General features: G+C 33.1%; 2 protein-coding genes across 3 annotated transcripts in view; both read left to right on the plus strand.

The window, feature by feature from the left end:
• Positions 1-17,362, plus strand: part of LOC139520530 (cartilage oligomeric matrix protein-like) — a 133,567-nt gene that overhangs the window by 66,652 nt on the left and 49,553 nt on the right. The window lies entirely within an intron of this gene.
• Positions 1-17,362, plus strand: part of LOC139520529 (uncharacterized) — a 57,704-nt gene that overhangs the window by 997 nt on the left and 39,345 nt on the right. Inside the window, exons 2-4 of the mRNA XM_071313247.1 lie at positions 10,605-10,751; positions 12,742-12,881; positions 15,101-15,189. The gene's annotated coding sequence lies outside the window, so the exon portion shown is untranslated. The remainder of the gene's footprint in view (positions 1-10,604; positions 10,752-12,741; positions 12,882-15,100; positions 15,190-17,362) is intronic.

Below are 17,362 nucleotides of genomic sequence, written 5' to 3' on the forward strand. Positions count from 1 at the left end.
TGATCCGTGTTTTCCCTAGAAAATTTTTGATGTCTGGTGGGGTCCATGGTGAATTTGAAGCGTGTCGTGAAAACTATTGCACTAAAATTTTTTCACCTATTTCTGATTAAATTTTTTCAGAAGATAATTTTCGCGTCTTTTTTTTTTAATGATTAACTTAAATCTCAATGTCAAACCTCCGGTGTCCAGGAGAAGGTTGTTGATGTGGAAAGATATGTGGGACCTGACCTATTTTAATTCAGAGTTCGCGAAAATCGTCCGTCCTGACCGCCAAAATGAGGCTGGTACCAGTATGTTGTCCACTTGCGACGGTCTCGATGATCGATGCAAAAACGGCCGTTGCAGTGCCTATGTCGGCACGTTTTTACATCGGTTATCAGATGGACCGTTTTTTCATTGGTCATCAGATGTACCTGTCGGTAATTTCCGTAACAGGTTTCCGATTTTTATTATAAACAAACTACTGACCAAGGCGGCAAGTCACATGTGGCCTATCAAATTTGTTCAAGCGGCTTGATTCAAGGAGTTGTTCCTGGCAAACGATCGGCGTTGGAACCTTATATAATAAATAAAGTTAATTTCCGTTGAAATAAGTTACTGATTTTATTTCAGGATAAAACTGACAGATTTTGTAGGACCGGTATATAATCTCGCTTTGTCAGTCCTAAGAGGACGGATCAAAAAAAGTTTTCGCGAACTCTGTTAATTTATCATTTAAACTGAAACACCAGACTATAAACGAGGTTGTAAATGTCCAGCACACAATGTCTTGCCAATTATCAGTTGGTTGAGATTCAGAACATGTGTGATTACCTGTTGTGTTTTGTCACTTCTCGTTTACAATTTATACCAATAATAAATTTACACAGCGGATAGTTTTTCACTTAGCGGGAAGCCTAGTGGCTCTGATCAAAGCATGGCAGCCGAAATTTATGCGTAGCGGGACCACTATTCTAAAATAGCCTAGGGCAAACACTGCTGATGCAAAACATTACAACATTATTTTCATAGGATGGCCCATAAATTATGGACATAAAACAGGAAGTTACTGACCATGTGACTTGTCACATTTTTTTCTGAAGCATGGCCATGGCTTCTATTTTGAATGATGTACCAGCTGGTTTTCTGTTATTAATCTTTGATTCGGATTATTACAGACTTTATTCATACAGTTTGGAACATGGATATTCCTTTGATTACACCAATTTTAACAATAACCACATTCTTCTGTTTCACTCTTACCATCAACTGCATGATTCAGCAATGTTTTGTATTTATCATTCAATTCTGATGTTCTCGTATGAATTACAAATTCACTATAGGCATTAGATTACGGTAAGAATGTGTTAAGTTGTCTATCAAATATCACAAGACAGAAATTTTGTCATTTCCAGTTGTCTAACATGGGTCTTGACATAATTTACATTTCCTCCATGTTTAATATTCCAGTGTGTACCGATAAAAATGTGTGACATAATATAAAGATAATCTGCATATACATGTACGTAGTAGCAAATCAACGAAAAATAGTGTATTGTGACACTCCTAGTGTTGTGTATTTCAGCTAATTTTGGAACTTTCATGCTAAATTAATTTTGCTGCTATTCTTTAACACAAGTGTCACATAGTTACAGGACAATAGTCACATTATTGTGGACACTTTATAATAAGTGACATAGTTAGATGCATCATCAAAAGTCACATTTTGATCAATACATGCTTATTTTTGTACAAATAGCTGCTGTATTTTAATGTACATAGGAAAATATTTGACACCCAACAGATATACATGTACATGTAATTTAGTTGCCATTTGTTGGTGGACAAAAGTCACATTAATTTGACAGGAAGCTGTAGTGGAACAGACATTTTGTTCTTTTGAATTTTGGTGGATAGCTGTCTTATTGAATCATACATGTACCACATTTCCTATTTTTACATAAGAAGATATTTGACGGGTAACAATAAATATTGTCAAAAGTCCCATTATTTTAAGGACACCTACCTGAAATATATGACAAATATTGCTGTAGTAAACAGACTTCCCTCAATGTAAAAGTCCAAGTCATTCCCAAGCCCAAGGTGTACATGTATATGCAGAGGTGATTACTTGTACGATTTGTCCATATTTTTCACGGAATTTTATGTCAAAATACGCTTTACAGATTGTATTAAACAATCTACGGAGATGGGCGAATCTGGAAAAAAATCTGATTTTGATCCTGAATTAGTGTGCCATCGTTTCAATGATCGGGCTTCTGACATTGAATATTAAAATCAGCATGGCCGATGGGGTTGATGAAAATTATAACATTATAAAAAAAGTCAAATATTCTCAAAAATGTAATAGGTGATAGGATTAGGTGAAGGAATCCTTTTAAAATTTGTACCAAGAAGGTTGTTTTCCATCTTTAAAATATGACCCAAATTGCTGTCAGAATGCAGGAAATGGCATCTAATTTTTCAAAATTTTCCATGGGGGGGGGGGGGGGGGGGGCATATGCGCCCAGACCTCCTTGCATATTTGTGACACTCACCGGTGTTTGTACTGACAGAATTCTTAAAATACTGATGATAATAATTGAAAATACTGATAAACCACATAATGGGTAGACAGGACTGTATATGTGACTGGACCAGACATTCAGTTAAGTAAAGGTGAAGGTTTTACTGTTGGTTATTTGACACATTTTTGTCTCGCCTTGACGGAGTCAAAAAGCGAGACATAGGTATGCCGTTTCTGGCGTTGGCAACAGTGTCAACAATGTATTAGTTTGTGATTAGCTCAGTTTTATGGGGAACCACTAGTGGTATGTCCATGATAATTGGTATGCAGATGTATTACCATTGCCACATCTCATTGCCATGGAGATTATTTGGCTCCGCCCCCTCAGTCATGGTCTATTGACTTTGAATGGTTTGCTTACTTTACATGTATTAGTTTGTGATTAGATCAGTTTATGGGGAACCACTAGTGGTAGGTCAATGATATTTAGTATGCAGGTGTATAAGCATTGGCATATCTCATTTCCATGGAGAATATTTGGCCCTGCCCCCTCAGTCAGGGTTTATTGACTTGGAAATGTTTGCTTAGTTTACATGTATTAGTTCGTGGTTAGGTCAGTTCAAGATGAACAGCTAATGTTAAGTCAATGATATTTGGTATGCAAATTTATTGACATTTGCAAATCACGTTTCCATGGAGATTATATAGCCCCACCCCCTCATCATGATTCATTGACTTTGACACTTTTACATAGTTTACAAGTTAATGTTTGTGTTTAGGTTTGTTTAAAAGGAACGACTTATGATAAGTCAATGCATTATGGTATTTGGTATGCAGTTGTATTAGAATTGGCACATCTCATTTCCATGGAGATTGTTTAGCCATGTACCTTCAGTCATGGTTCATTGACTTTGAATACTTGCATAACTTACATGTTAAAGTATTACTATTTTAATTTCAAAATTTGCATTAATTATTAAAATTACAAAAAGGCAAGACATATCTCTGTGTTAACAGTTTATTATGAATGTATGTATGTACTATTTATTGGCTCAGTTTTTGTTATGCATTACCAAAAAAACTTGGCTATAATTGGTCCTGGCCCAGTAATGATTTTTTTTTTATTTGTTAAAAGAAATGATGGTCTGTCAGTTGACCTGGTGGTTTTGGGGTAAACCATTTTTTTTTCCTTTGATGAACTACAAATCAGCCTATGACATGGTCCAAGTTTTTATGTGATGGCTAACTTTTTCAAAGATCTGCATAAACACAAAAATATACCATAAGCTATGTGACATGCATTGACTTCTAGTTCAAGATGGAGGATAACATGGATATGACTGTTCTTGTTCTGCTTATGCTGATTACAGGAATTGCTGTTCTTTTCACTATTGAGATGTACACTGTATTTCATACGTTGGAATAGACTGAAGGACTTTAATGAATCCTTGTTCATAGGAATAAACTGTCTGTTTTTTTTTGTTTTTTTTTATTTTCTTATTTATTCATCATCCTTCTGTCTTTTCATTTTGCGTTTATCTTTTCTTTTTTTATAGGCTACCAAGGAGACTAAAGACGTTGATGGCATCTTTATTTTTGAATCATTTTCCTTGTTCTTTCATAGCTTTTTATTCTGATTTTGAGTTTAGCCAAGCGGCAGCATTTTGTACAGACTTGCGTTTTGATATATTAGAATTTTCAGTTAATGGTTTTCCTTACATTGCATTTTTTTCTTTTCATCAGTTAAGAGTTTTTTTGATTTTATGCCAGATGAATAATTTCGAAATTTACAGGTTTATGTTGAGAGCTTAAGTAGTTATCTTTTTTTGATTATTTGAATTATTTGTAATGGAAAAACATATTTTTTTGACAGTTTTTTTTCATTTTCTTGCACAACTATTGCTTAAAGCTTTTATATATTTTTTCCCTGCTCATCTTTTTCTGTTTTTAGTTTGTTCTTTCTTTTTCAATGTTTTGTTATTTATTTTATTTTTGATCTATGTTGGTTGTGATTTCAGTCGTGAATAAAGGGTAAGTTAACAATCATTTAGCATTTCAGTTCAATATTCTTGTCTACATTTGTACATTGTTTCTGCCATCACTATAAAATGTATTGGTTATACACAGAGTAAGGGTTTGGTTAGCGTTAAGGTTAGAGCTATGACCATAAGTCCAGCTATAGTTTGATTATATTAATTGTTGGACATGAATGAACATTCATATTTCCGATAATTTCACTTGTAGATAAGTTATGTCACTCCTGAGAGGGCAATTTTATCGTGATCTCTGTCAGTCTGATAATTATATACGTTAACATCAGACTAGACTCAACAATGGAAATTACACTCTTTCGATTGAGATGTTTTACCAATGTCTAAATTGTTTTATTTGATTTCTAAAGAGATGATACTTTTGACGCCTGCTGCTTAAGCAGGGCTACATAATGGGTTCACTTGCGTCGTCATCACACTTCTCTTATCTGCTCGTCCTCCTTAATGCCTTGACAAAATTTAACAAACTTGCACAGATTGTTCTGCAGGGAATGAAGTTGTGCACTTTCTATTTTTTTTTTGATCAGGTTGATTTCTGGGGTTTGTAAAGCTGTTTAGTCCTGAGGCCCCAAAAAATGTGTTTACGGTTACCAGACTGACCCTACCTTGTGTTATCACCCAAATTTCATCAAACATTCAATGTTGTCTTTTACTAAAATGACTAACCAAGTTTTATGCTATAAAAAATTCTGATCGTGGTAAAATGAAGGTGGAAAAACCTTTTTCAAGCCAAAAACAACAAAATTTGAAAAAAAGGGAAAAAATTCAGGATTTCGGCAAGCAAAAAAAATTGACATACCGACCATCCTCTATGTTACTCTGTAATTGGAAACACAAAAAAGGCCTAGGAGTTTCGCCATGAATTCAAATTACCTTACAGCTTTTACATTAATGCTAGCAAGACAAATTTTTGTTTGGCTCTTTTTTTTTTTTTTTTTGTATCAATGTTTGCTCATGCTCATGCATGGCAATTAAGATAGGCGGGGCTTCTATTTTTCTTTCATTGACGAAATATTAAGGCGAAAACCCGGTTGAAATAGAATAAAAAAGAATCGAAGCTCATTAAAAAGTTAATAGAAACTTAAAATAAGTTTTCTTCTCAAATACAAAGTGTTCTATTTAAAAAAAAAACCAAAAAACATTTGCATAAGTTTTTAATTTATCTATTACATAGTTAAGCAGAACAATTAGATATTAAGTCGACGACATGGGTATCTATCAAGTTGGATAAAGAAAATGCATAACCTCCCGTTTTTAAAAATTACCACGGATGTAGAACATATCATTCTATAAGTTCAGTTATATCCGTGTCTACCCTTCCATTATGTGACTAAAGAAAATATTTTAAAAAATGGGTATCGAAAGAGAAAATTGAGTGCACCTTTTTATGTTTGGATGTGTTTGAGATGAATATTTTGTCTTCAAAACGTACAAAGCAAGAGTATTTGATACATCATATCGCTTCATATTCTATCATTTTTATATAGCAAAGCTACGGGGTTTACTTTATAACATAAAAAAATCACAGTACTAAATGATGAAATATATGGGTCAAATAAAATACCTATCTAATGAATCACAAAATCAGAGTAGGTGTGTTCAAATAGCTATTTTTCCGACGTAGTCGGTATAGTTTCAGTTTGTGCCCTTTGAACTTAAGGACGCTTAACTATGGCAACAGAATACGCATGCTCGAAAATCCTTTCTGTGATTGGACTAAATGCTGTCATGGTGAGTGATTTGGTTGTGTTTGAAAAAACGTCTCGAAAATTATATCGTGATGGAAAGCAAGTTAAAAACTACAAATATTTGAACTAGATCTTACAAAGATTTATATTTTTATTAAAATATTTTTTTCTCCAATAGCTCTTTGCATCCATGACAGCTGTTTATTCAGGACAATTATATAATTTTTAATGTAAACTTTGTTGTACGAACGTACAGTGAAACCTGTCTAAACCGAACCTCTTCAGGACTTCAGATTTTGTTCGGTTTTGGCAGGTATTCGGTTTAATCACGTTCACAATGCATAAAATGTGATATGATTGGTCTTCAGAACAAGTTTGGTTTAGACAGGTGTCCGGTTTATTCAGGGTTCACTGTACATGACTTTTAGAACGCACCTACGCATGGGAGATTTCCGAGGGGTTTTGGTGAATGTAAACAGAAAGATACTACTTATACTACCAAAAGTTTCTAGCTTTGTTAAACATGAATTAAGTTTAATGTAAACAGTAGTAAATGTATATTTGTTTCTTGTTATTTGCACTGGATTTTTGACAAATTTTTTAGGTGTCATCACAATATTCTTATATATTATTGTCTTAATATAACCAGACTTGGTAAAGAATTTCTTGTAGTTACATTCAGATGGAGATTTTATTAAAGAGGTCCTGCATCATTAAGTCATTGTGCTTCTGAAGGTTATCGAAATGATAGTTTTAAACATATACCGGTACTCAAATTTAAATATGTCAGATATCTTTTTTAAAGATAGTTCTTGTTTTTACTAACAGTACTTGACAACAGTCTTTTAAGTTGGATGATGAAAATGCATATTTAAGAGAAAAAAAAATATTTTTGGCTTCCATTTCTACAATTGTGAAAATGAACTGGGGAGATGATTTTGACAAAATAGAATCCTGCCTGTATTGTATATTTACAGGTAAGGAAACATGTGAGAATATTTCTCATGTGATGTTTTAAAATTTAGTGTCCTTAACCTCAAACGTAACGTCAAATAAAATTGAAGTATGGTGTATAAAAGCTGAAGCCCCGCCTATCTTATTTGCAATGCTTGAGCAAACATTGATACAAACAAAGATTTGTCATGCTAGCATTAATGTAAAAGCTGTAAGATTGTTGGGAATATTTATATTTCAAGAAAATATCGAGGATATCATATGAGTCACTTAAATCTTGTGGTCACCTAGTAAAAGGATATTGTTACAGATAAATTTAACCAGTGAAGAGAATTTCAATTTTGGATTCATACAGATCTGGTGGTCACATTCATTTTAAAAAATGGAATCATGTCACTTAAATTTTACTGTTGGGCCACTTAAATTTCGGATTCATACAAGTCTGGTGGTCATACAATAAATAGATACTGTGTCCCAAATTGTTTTTCCACTAAACTGCTGCATCACTTAAATAGTCTGGTGGTCACACAATAAATGGTTATTGTGTCACTTAAAATTTGGATTCATAAAAGTCTGGTGGTCACATAAAAAATGGATATTTTGTGTCACATAAATTTTACCAGTAAACTGCTGGGTCACTTAAATTTTGGATTCATACAAGTTTGGTGGTCACACAAAAAAAATGGATATTGTGTCACATAAATTTTTCCAGTAAACTGCTGGGTCACTTAAATTTTGGATTCATACAAGTTTGGTGGTCACACAAAAAATGGATTATATGTCACATAAATTTTACCAGTAAACGGCGGGGTCACTTAAATTTTGGATTCATAGAAGTCTGGTGGTCACACAATAAATGAGATATTGCATTTTGTGTCACATAAATTTTGAGAGTATACGGCTGGGTCACTTAAAATTTGGATTCATAGAAGTCTAGCAGTCACATCAAAAAAGGATATTGTGTCACATAAATTTTACCAGTAAACTGCTGGGTCACTTAAATTTTGGATTCATACAAGTTTGGTGGTCACACAAAAAATGGATATTGTGTCACATAAATTTTACCTGTAAACTGCTGGGTCACTTAAATTTTGGATTCATACAAGTCTGGTATGAACAAAGTCTGGTATGAACATCATAAAGGATATTGTGTCATAAATTTCACCACTAAACTCCTTTGTCACTCAAATTTTGGATTCATTCAATTCTGGCTGTCACACAATAAGGCCACTGTTTTATATGACTGCAAAAAATTGCGGTCATATTATGCCGGGGTCGAATTTAAGCTTTTTTGTGTACTGGCCAGCCGGACCAGTGCACTGAAAATTCTACTGGTCCTGCAAAAATGACATAAATTTGACAAACTCCAAAATAAATTACAGATGCTTACTTTTATTTGCATACTGCTGGTCTAGTTACATAACATTATACATTTATCAAAGAAATTTTGATCCTGATTCTGATCAAGTTAATGATATTCTTTATAAAGATTAGGATCAATAACTGTAAAAATGTTAATAGTGTCTTCAACATCATCACTAACTTCACGACGACCATAGGGTACCAAGCTCGGTTGTCTGGAGCTCTGTCCAGAAATGTTCCAGCTGGCAGTGTATCAAATGATCCTATATCTTCAGTGTCAAACATAATCAATAATAAATCCGAAAAAAAAACTTGAACGCAATTTTGATCTTGAAAAGTCCCTTAAGGTTCTGCATAAGCAGAATGTGCTGGAAATGTAACTAAAGAATAACTCAATATCACAAAGTCAGTGGCACCAGCTTTTCTGATTTTTTTTTATTCAAAGTTTAAATGATTTTCCCTGCCTTTCCTCTCCTTTATTCTTGTAGCTTTTTTTTATGTTGCTCAGAATTTGCATGAGCAAGTACTAGTACAGAATCTAATTTAAAACTTAAGATCAAGTTACAAAAATACTTTTTTTATCCAGGTTTGTCACTGCAGATTTTGCACATGTTGTACTATTCATAACATTGCGATCGACGATATTATTGAGGCATTGACGATCTTTCCCAGGACTTTTGATATTTTTATTTTCTTTTGTCAAATGTCATATTATACTTTATTTCTATCCTCCTTTTCTTTGTCATTATATTTTAATTTTTTTTTTCGGCGGTTTAACCGCTTCCAATAATTTTCACATTTTTTTGTTGTTTTGAGGACGCTCACTCGAGATATTGATGAATTTGATCAATTGTAATACCCCCAGTACCAATACCGCGTAATTGATTTCTCAGGTAATTTGTTTTGTAAACAAACTGACATTGCGATGCAATCAGAGATTTTTATCGACAAAGGAGTATGTTCAATAAGGTCCTAAAATGGCCCACTTTTTTAGCGTAAATTTCAAATTCGGATTTATTGACCAATATCACGATAAATTATAGCTAATACATTGACAAGATAGGATATAAGCCATTTTGTTTAAAATTTTACGTTTCTGCGTTTCATTATGACGTCACAAGTTGTAATCATATTGATTTTTCACGAAAAAATCAATGAAAATGGGTAAATTTCCAAAGATTATTTGACAGGAAACATAGAGCGCATACTTCGACAACAAAGATCTTTTAAAATAATGTTTGTGAAGACATTTAACATGTCTTATTTGAATATTAAGCTTGTCGACACCTGCGCTCTATGTTTCCTGGTCCTTTATTTGGTTGAAATCCCGCTGATTTTGTCAAATTTCACCAAAATCCCTTATCTTGACCGTTTTGGAATGTAAAAATTGTTGTGTTAGAATTAAACTTTGACAAAAACAGCTCTGTTTAACTTTTTTACATGTCTTTAAGGCAACTTAAAACAATTATTGTCTTGTAACCATGAACTTTATAATTGGGGCCAAATATGGCACTTACCGAACTTACTCCTTTCAACTGGTCCGCCGGACCACCAGCTGACAAAATCTACTGGTCCGGGACCAGCGCTAATTTCGACCCCTGTTATGGTATGATGCTGTCGTCGGCATTGTAGTTGTTGAGCGCTCACAAACATGCACCCCCACCACACACTTTATGTGCCTGTCCCAAGTCAGGAGCCTGAAGTCCAATAGTTTTTGTTGTCTTTTTGTTTTAATTGTTATTTGTTTTGCGTTTTTATTAAAAATGGCTGTTTATCGTCTCTTATGAATAGTTTCACAATTTATTTTATTTTGGGGCCTTTTACAAAGCTTGGATTACGGTATGGGGGTTTCCCATTGTAGATGATAAATCAATTGTAATTTTGACTTCGGTGGATGACTGTGTAATTGACAATCATACCACATCCTTTATCTTTATAATTGTACATAAGCTAATTATGTAATACTCAGAACATGTACTTACAATGATGCAAAATAAACATACACCGATACATATATATGTATTTACAAATTCTGTGTTGTAGACCATCATGGGAGATTTTGCAAAGGAACAGGAGAAGTTTGCTACAGAGAAGAAGGAACAAGGCAAGAGATCCAAAACAGCTGTACCACCCTGGGTTGGTTATAATGAAGAGGAGACTATGAAAAAACAAATCCTTGCATTGTCTACAGTATGTGTTACTTCTTATCTTTAATTGGACCAAGAAAAAAATACCTCTGTTTCCGCTAACATGCTCTAAAAAACTAGGGTTGCAAGGTACATGTAGGCAAACTTTTTTATTTTTTCAAAAGTTTTTGACTGGTTTGTGTTGAAGACATATACAGACTTAAATAGTACTTGTAAAAAAATTGGCAAAAAAACTTTAAGGCAGGCACAAAAATTAAGGTCCGTAGGGTAGGCGGAAACAGGTAAAAAAAAATTAGGCCTTGTCATTAGTTTAGGCTTTTTTCTTCGATGTTAAAGTCATGATTATTTCAGTATGCTGATATGAAAAATCATTGTTGTTTGACATCATAAGTTGGATACATGTAAATGCCATCATCACTGATGTTGCATTGCAAAAATACAAACCAGGTATAAACAGATTATCAGCGGTCAACTCTATATATCTAATTTCAATCTTAACACAAGCATATCAATGTATGGTTATAAAGATCTCCAATGATAATCTATACTTTTCCTAATATAAATATTAAAAGGATGCATGTGATATGATTAGACAGGGGTTTCATTATCTTTTTAGTTGACTGGTACTTTCCATGTTTCTAGGTGGTACTTTTCAATTTATTCCATGAATATCCAATATAAAAATTCCTAAATTTAGGCGGTACTTATCAATAGTATAGGAGGGTAAAAGTACCGGGTACCGCCTCATAATGAATGCCCTGATTAGATAGATTTTAAATAATCAGATAGATATTCACCGAAGTTCATTAAACATTGTTATTGCTTGTGTGTGTGTTTCTCTATGATCTTATTCTTTTACTGCCATAATAATTCCAGTGTCAAAAAGTTGTGCTGGTATAAGCAATATTATTGATCTAATTACCTTAAATTCAGAAATTGCAAAAAAATGTTATGTCGCCACAGACGAAAGTCTTTTTTTCATCGTGCTTGAAGATATTGATTTGATATTTCCTATATAGTTTTATCATGACCAGTTACAGATCAAGTTCAAATTTTGTTCAGGTCGGATGATTTATTGGCAGAGTTATGGTCCTTGGACCTTAAAAATTCACGCAAATAATCGGTTTTCTGCACTTTTTTTTCGTGATGCTTGAAGACATTGATTTGATATTCAGTATATAATTTCATCATGACCAGTTACCTATCAAGTTCCATTTTGGTTCTGGTCTGATATTTTGCAGAGTTATGGGTCCTTGGACTTGGAATATTCACGCACATAATCAGTTTTAAGAACTTTTTTTCATGTTGCTTATAGATATTGATTTGATTACAGATTTTTGATGATTCATGTGTTGTTTTTAAATATTAGTCTGACAAAGAGTCCATACTTGCCCCTACTGTTTAGGATTCGACCTTTGCCGTCATATCAAGCTGCGCCCCAGCTTGTAGGGGACTATGTATTGTTTTTTATACGCTCAGAATGCTTGTTTAAATTAAATAGATAATGACTCTCATTTACAATATATCCACAATACATGCTGCACATAGTTTTTTGGAATTTCTTTAGCTGAAACATGCTATTTTTATAGAAATAAAGATTACGAGTCAATGCATGTCTGCATGTTCATTTTGTACATGTATGGTGTCTTCAACTGTCTGGACAGTTTTTCAAAGAAATATTTTTAATTATCTTTCTTAACAAGTATTGATGTGTTGATTTGTTTGTCTCCGATGTTTTTAAACCTAAATCTGATTAAAATTCATAAAAAAAAATTGCAGGTATGGTGTAGTAGAACTCGTGTACAGGTTATTGTTTGGCCCTCAACAATGATTTATAATAAATGTAAATGTACAAGGAGGCTCAACATAAACTTTTGATATTTCTTTTTCATATCAGTCTGTTTTTCTAATTTTTATTACGATTCTATTGAAGTTGTGGATTGTTGTCTTTTAGAATATTTTCCATGTATTCTTAAAAAGCTAGCTGAACATTTTTTTTGATGAATCAGTCTTCTGTTCTTGTTTTATTGTAGGACAAAAGAAACTTTGTGAGAAATCCCCCTGCTGGTGTCCAGTTTCAGTTTGACTTTGATGCTTCCTTTCCAGTTGCTATGGCAACATCACAGGAAGATCCTAATTTACGGAAAATGAGATTTGAACTTGTTCCCAAACAGTAAGTTTATTTCATCGTACAATTTAAATGTTTATCCACATACAGTACGGGTAGGGACTTATTTTTATGGATGCCTTAATCCGTCTAGTTGGATATGAATAATCGGACATTTTTATGGTAGGTAGTATGGTCATTAATCAACAGATCCAGGTGTGAATGGTAATACATTTGTCCTTTCATCTTAATCCGTGCTGCTAGAATTACGGTTTACTGATTTCAGAAACAGGTTACCTGTAATTTTAACCTTAGTCACTTTATTGATTATATTAGTTCTACATCGTATTTGACATAAAATATTTTTACAGGTGAATTACTGGAGAGAACTTTGTTTTAATAAAAATAGCCTATTTTTTTTTAATTATATTTTTTTATATTTCAACTGCTATTTATTTTCTTTGTTCCTCAAAATTATTTTTTATTTTATGTTCCTTTTCGTAGTTTTTTTTTTTGTTTGCATAAAATTTTAAACATATTTTATTTTTACATGTATTCCTATTTCTTGAAGCTGAAGGTTATTTTTGTTTTACTGATTTATTTTCCACGTAAATCCATTGTTTAGCAGAATACTGTCTCAAGTGATGCTGCATACGTTTTAGTTTGACGCTGTCACATGCAAAATATTTCTATAATTTGTATTTAATATTCAGTCTGCGTTGGGTCAGTTATGAGATAAAAATAATTACAGTGAGCAATACTTAATTGTATATTAGGGAGCTACCATTTGATTTTTATGGGGGGGGGGGGGGGGGGCTAGGATGAAATTTGAAAAAAATAGGCAGGACAGGAGTTTTGAGTAAAAAAAAAAAAGGCAGGATGAGACACTTGCAAAAAAAAAAGTCAGGATGACAATTTAGGTAAAAAAAAGGCAGGACCGAACAGAGTGAAAAATAAAAAGGCAGGACAGAGATTACAGCTAAAAAAAAATGCAGGACAAAATTTTTCATCCTAGCCCCCCATAAAAATCAAATAGTAGCTCCCTTATTAGTAGCTTGATAATTCTTCGTAGTTTTTACTTTTTACTGCAAACAAATATTGTCCGAAAGTTGGAGATGTATAACTAAAATACGGAACGCAAATAATAAAACTAGAAGAAGATATTGATTCTTCCCGGACATATACAGTTTATTTTAATATTTCCGTGTTTGTTCATTATGCTAAATCAATATAATGGAGCTGCATTTGGTGGGGGTAGGAGGGGTCCAGTTCTCGAAATCCCGGCTTTAAAAACACGAAGTCTGAAGGTCCCGAATTTAAATAAATTAAAATCCTAATTTCCCGACATCTCGAAAAAAGAATTCACAGATCCCGAAATCCTGAACTTAATTGCATAATATTCATTTACGGACAATCCATGTAAACTTGGAAACTTGTATTTTATATATTTTATTTACAGCAATCTAAAAAAATATTTGCCGTGTAAAGACAATTCCATGATACACATATTCGTGATCAACAGCGAGTGCACGTGGTTGAACTTTAATTTGACTTCACTCACAATAATATTGAATGCCAATATAAAAAGATATTAAAGATCGATTTTGTCCAATGCACAAGATTTTTATTTGGCGGGAAATATCGTATAAACAGTAAACACAGGTGACCTTTCTGACCGACCGTGGGAAAATCCATTCATGATTAAATTTGATGTGGAATGATTGAAAGTATTGTCTGTTATTTCTGATGCTCTTGATCGAAATCCATTATTTACCAGAATAGAAATTTAATCGATTTACATACATGTATAATCAAAACAAGATTTAGTCTTTTTGATCTATTTTTTGTTTTATTTTTTATGTCGGTCATTTCCCGGATTCCAATTTAAATAATCTAGTTCGGAAACATCGATATACAAAATCTTGCGGACTGTACGAGCTTTTAGAATGACTGGAAGTAAGACGAAAAAGTAAAGACAGCTGATCATGACTGGTGTAAAACTGTACAATTCGTAAAACATATTTATGATAAAAACACCGGCTATTTTCATAAAAATTTCAGATATGAAAATAGAAAGGTAATATCTCGAGTGTCAACAAATTTAAAAAAAAAAAAATAAAAAATATGAATTGAAATATGATTACAGCGTTATCAATATTGTATTAACAGAAACCAATTGTTTCAAAGAGATTAACGGGAAAACTGAATTTTGTCAGGAGGACCATGAATCTTGTCACCAACAAATAGAAATGAATTCACATTATTTAATTATATCTTTTTTACAGAGTTAAAGAAGATGTTTTCTGGAGAAATTACTTTTACAGAGTCTCGCTGATAAAACAACCTAACCAACTGACAACATTAGCACAAGAGGGTATATATTTTTTTGTGGTTACTTTTATAATATTAAGCCATTGGTCTTCCATATACAAGTTTATAGTTAAGTCACCAAAACAAAGTTTTGCAACTTTTGTTTTTGCTTCGTTTCTTTTTATCAAGTCCCCGACCACGAAGTTGGGGGACTTATTGTTTTTGTTCGGTTTCTTATTATTAAGTGCCTGATCATGAAGTGGCCATGACTTACTGTTTTTGTTCGGTTTCTTATTATTCTTTTTGTTTATTAAGTCTCCCGAATGAAGTTCGTTGGGAGACTTATTGTTTTTGTTTCGTTTCTCATTATTTTTTTCCTCTGTTCTTTATGCATGAACTTGTCCAATCGAGATCTACGAGTTGTGCAGGCCATTCCAGACTACACGAAATACGTCGGACAAATACGGTGAATAATGGATCTGGTAAAATTTTGTTGAATTCCGGTCCGAATGTCCGGTGTTTTTTTTCATGGATTTTTCTAACATTCTAGCAAAATTGCCAAACGATCTCAAATTCATTTTCATCTTTATTATTCATCACAGCGATGTTTATTTTGTTCAACTGCTAGCTTTATGCCGAAAATCGCCAACCAGTAATGTGTAAATCTGGGTAAAAACATATCTGACTGTCCAAAACAACAATGGCTGCTATCATTGGCACAACCGGAAAGGTAAATAAAACTGGATCAGATTCTGGGAAGGGATAAGGATAATTCCGGGTTTGGCGATTAATTACAATAAATGAATAAAAATCCAAGCAGATCACAAAATTCAGCTATGAAATATAAATGCTAGAATTGAAAACCAAAAGATATATGAAAAAATAAAAAAGAAACAGGAAATAATATTTTATACAGAAACTCTAAATTATGTTTAGTTTACAAACATTGTCAAAATCCAATAAAATGGGACATTACTCTTCACTTAAATGCATTCAAGCAATTGTGCACAACTTTCATAACAATATACCCTCTTGTTACATCATTTTGTTTTTCTGCATTTTTTGGGAGGAGTAGGACACAACAAAGTCATATGTTTGTTATTTTTTGTCGGATAATATACAATTAGATGTAAAAACAATTGGTCTGGTAAAATTTCATTCGGTCTGGTAAAGCTAGGATGCTTACCAGACAGAATGTCCTGTAAAAATAAAATTCATTCGTGTAGTCTGCATTCACTTTGAAACTTGGTAGGATGTTTGGAAAATCTAAAGTTTTAAAAAATTTCAAAATGGCCACCAAAACACGTCAAAATTTCAACATGCTCCGATTTCAATGAAATTTGGTATATGGATTTCTTACATCAGCTATTGCTCGCAATGGCAATTCTAGTTATTATTCTTCCTCTGAACATAAAAACTCGAAAATGGCTGAAGGGATTCAAATGAAACTTAATTAGTAGTTTGGACTTGCCCAGGAGGGGTGCATGTAACAAAAAAAATTGACGGAAAAGGGGGAAAGGTCAATAAATAGGACATTGCTATATCTCAGAAACTTGAAAATTAGTACACTGGTAGAGTTTAACATACTTAATAATATTATGCACAAAAAGGGGGGAACAATACGTCGCTGGTTGCCATAGTGACTGGTTTTCCTGCCTAAATATGAAAATTTACGGATTTGAATGAAAATTGATTTGTTTGATAAACATGGCTTTCCGAATTTCATGGCAGCTTCAGATTTTGGCTGAGAGCAACCATATTGCTGGTTTTTGGTGACTTTTGTGTCTTGCTTGCAAACACAGTATTACTTGTTTTAACCTGCTGTAGCCTTCATGTTTATATGGAGTCAGGGTTCGACATTAACTTTTCTAACAACTTGCGCTTCGGGCAAGTGCCCATGAAAACTTACTTGTCCGATAGAACAAAGCACTTGTCCAAATATAACTTACTACATAAATTTTAAACAGCTATTTGTTGATATAAAATTATAAATCAGGTAAATACAAATGTATAGCAAAGGGAATTGCTGAAGTACTTTTCTCAACATGCTTAAATTTTCATAATGTTCATGATGTTAGCAAAAATGTATTGAAGACGACAATTTTAAAAAATGTTTAAAAGATTTGTTGGTAAAAAACCAACAGAATACTGTTTGTGGAACTACTACAAGTGTGTGCATGTGCACAGGTGTGACCCTCATTTTATTAAATGATGTCCTCGAATTTTCCAAAAAAAAA

This window comes from Mytilus edulis, chromosome 4 (assembly GCF_963676685.1).
Source record: "Mytilus edulis chromosome 4, xbMytEdul2.2, whole genome shotgun sequence".
Lineage (NCBI taxonomy): Eukaryota > Metazoa > Mollusca > Bivalvia > Mytilida > Mytilidae > Mytilus > Mytilus edulis.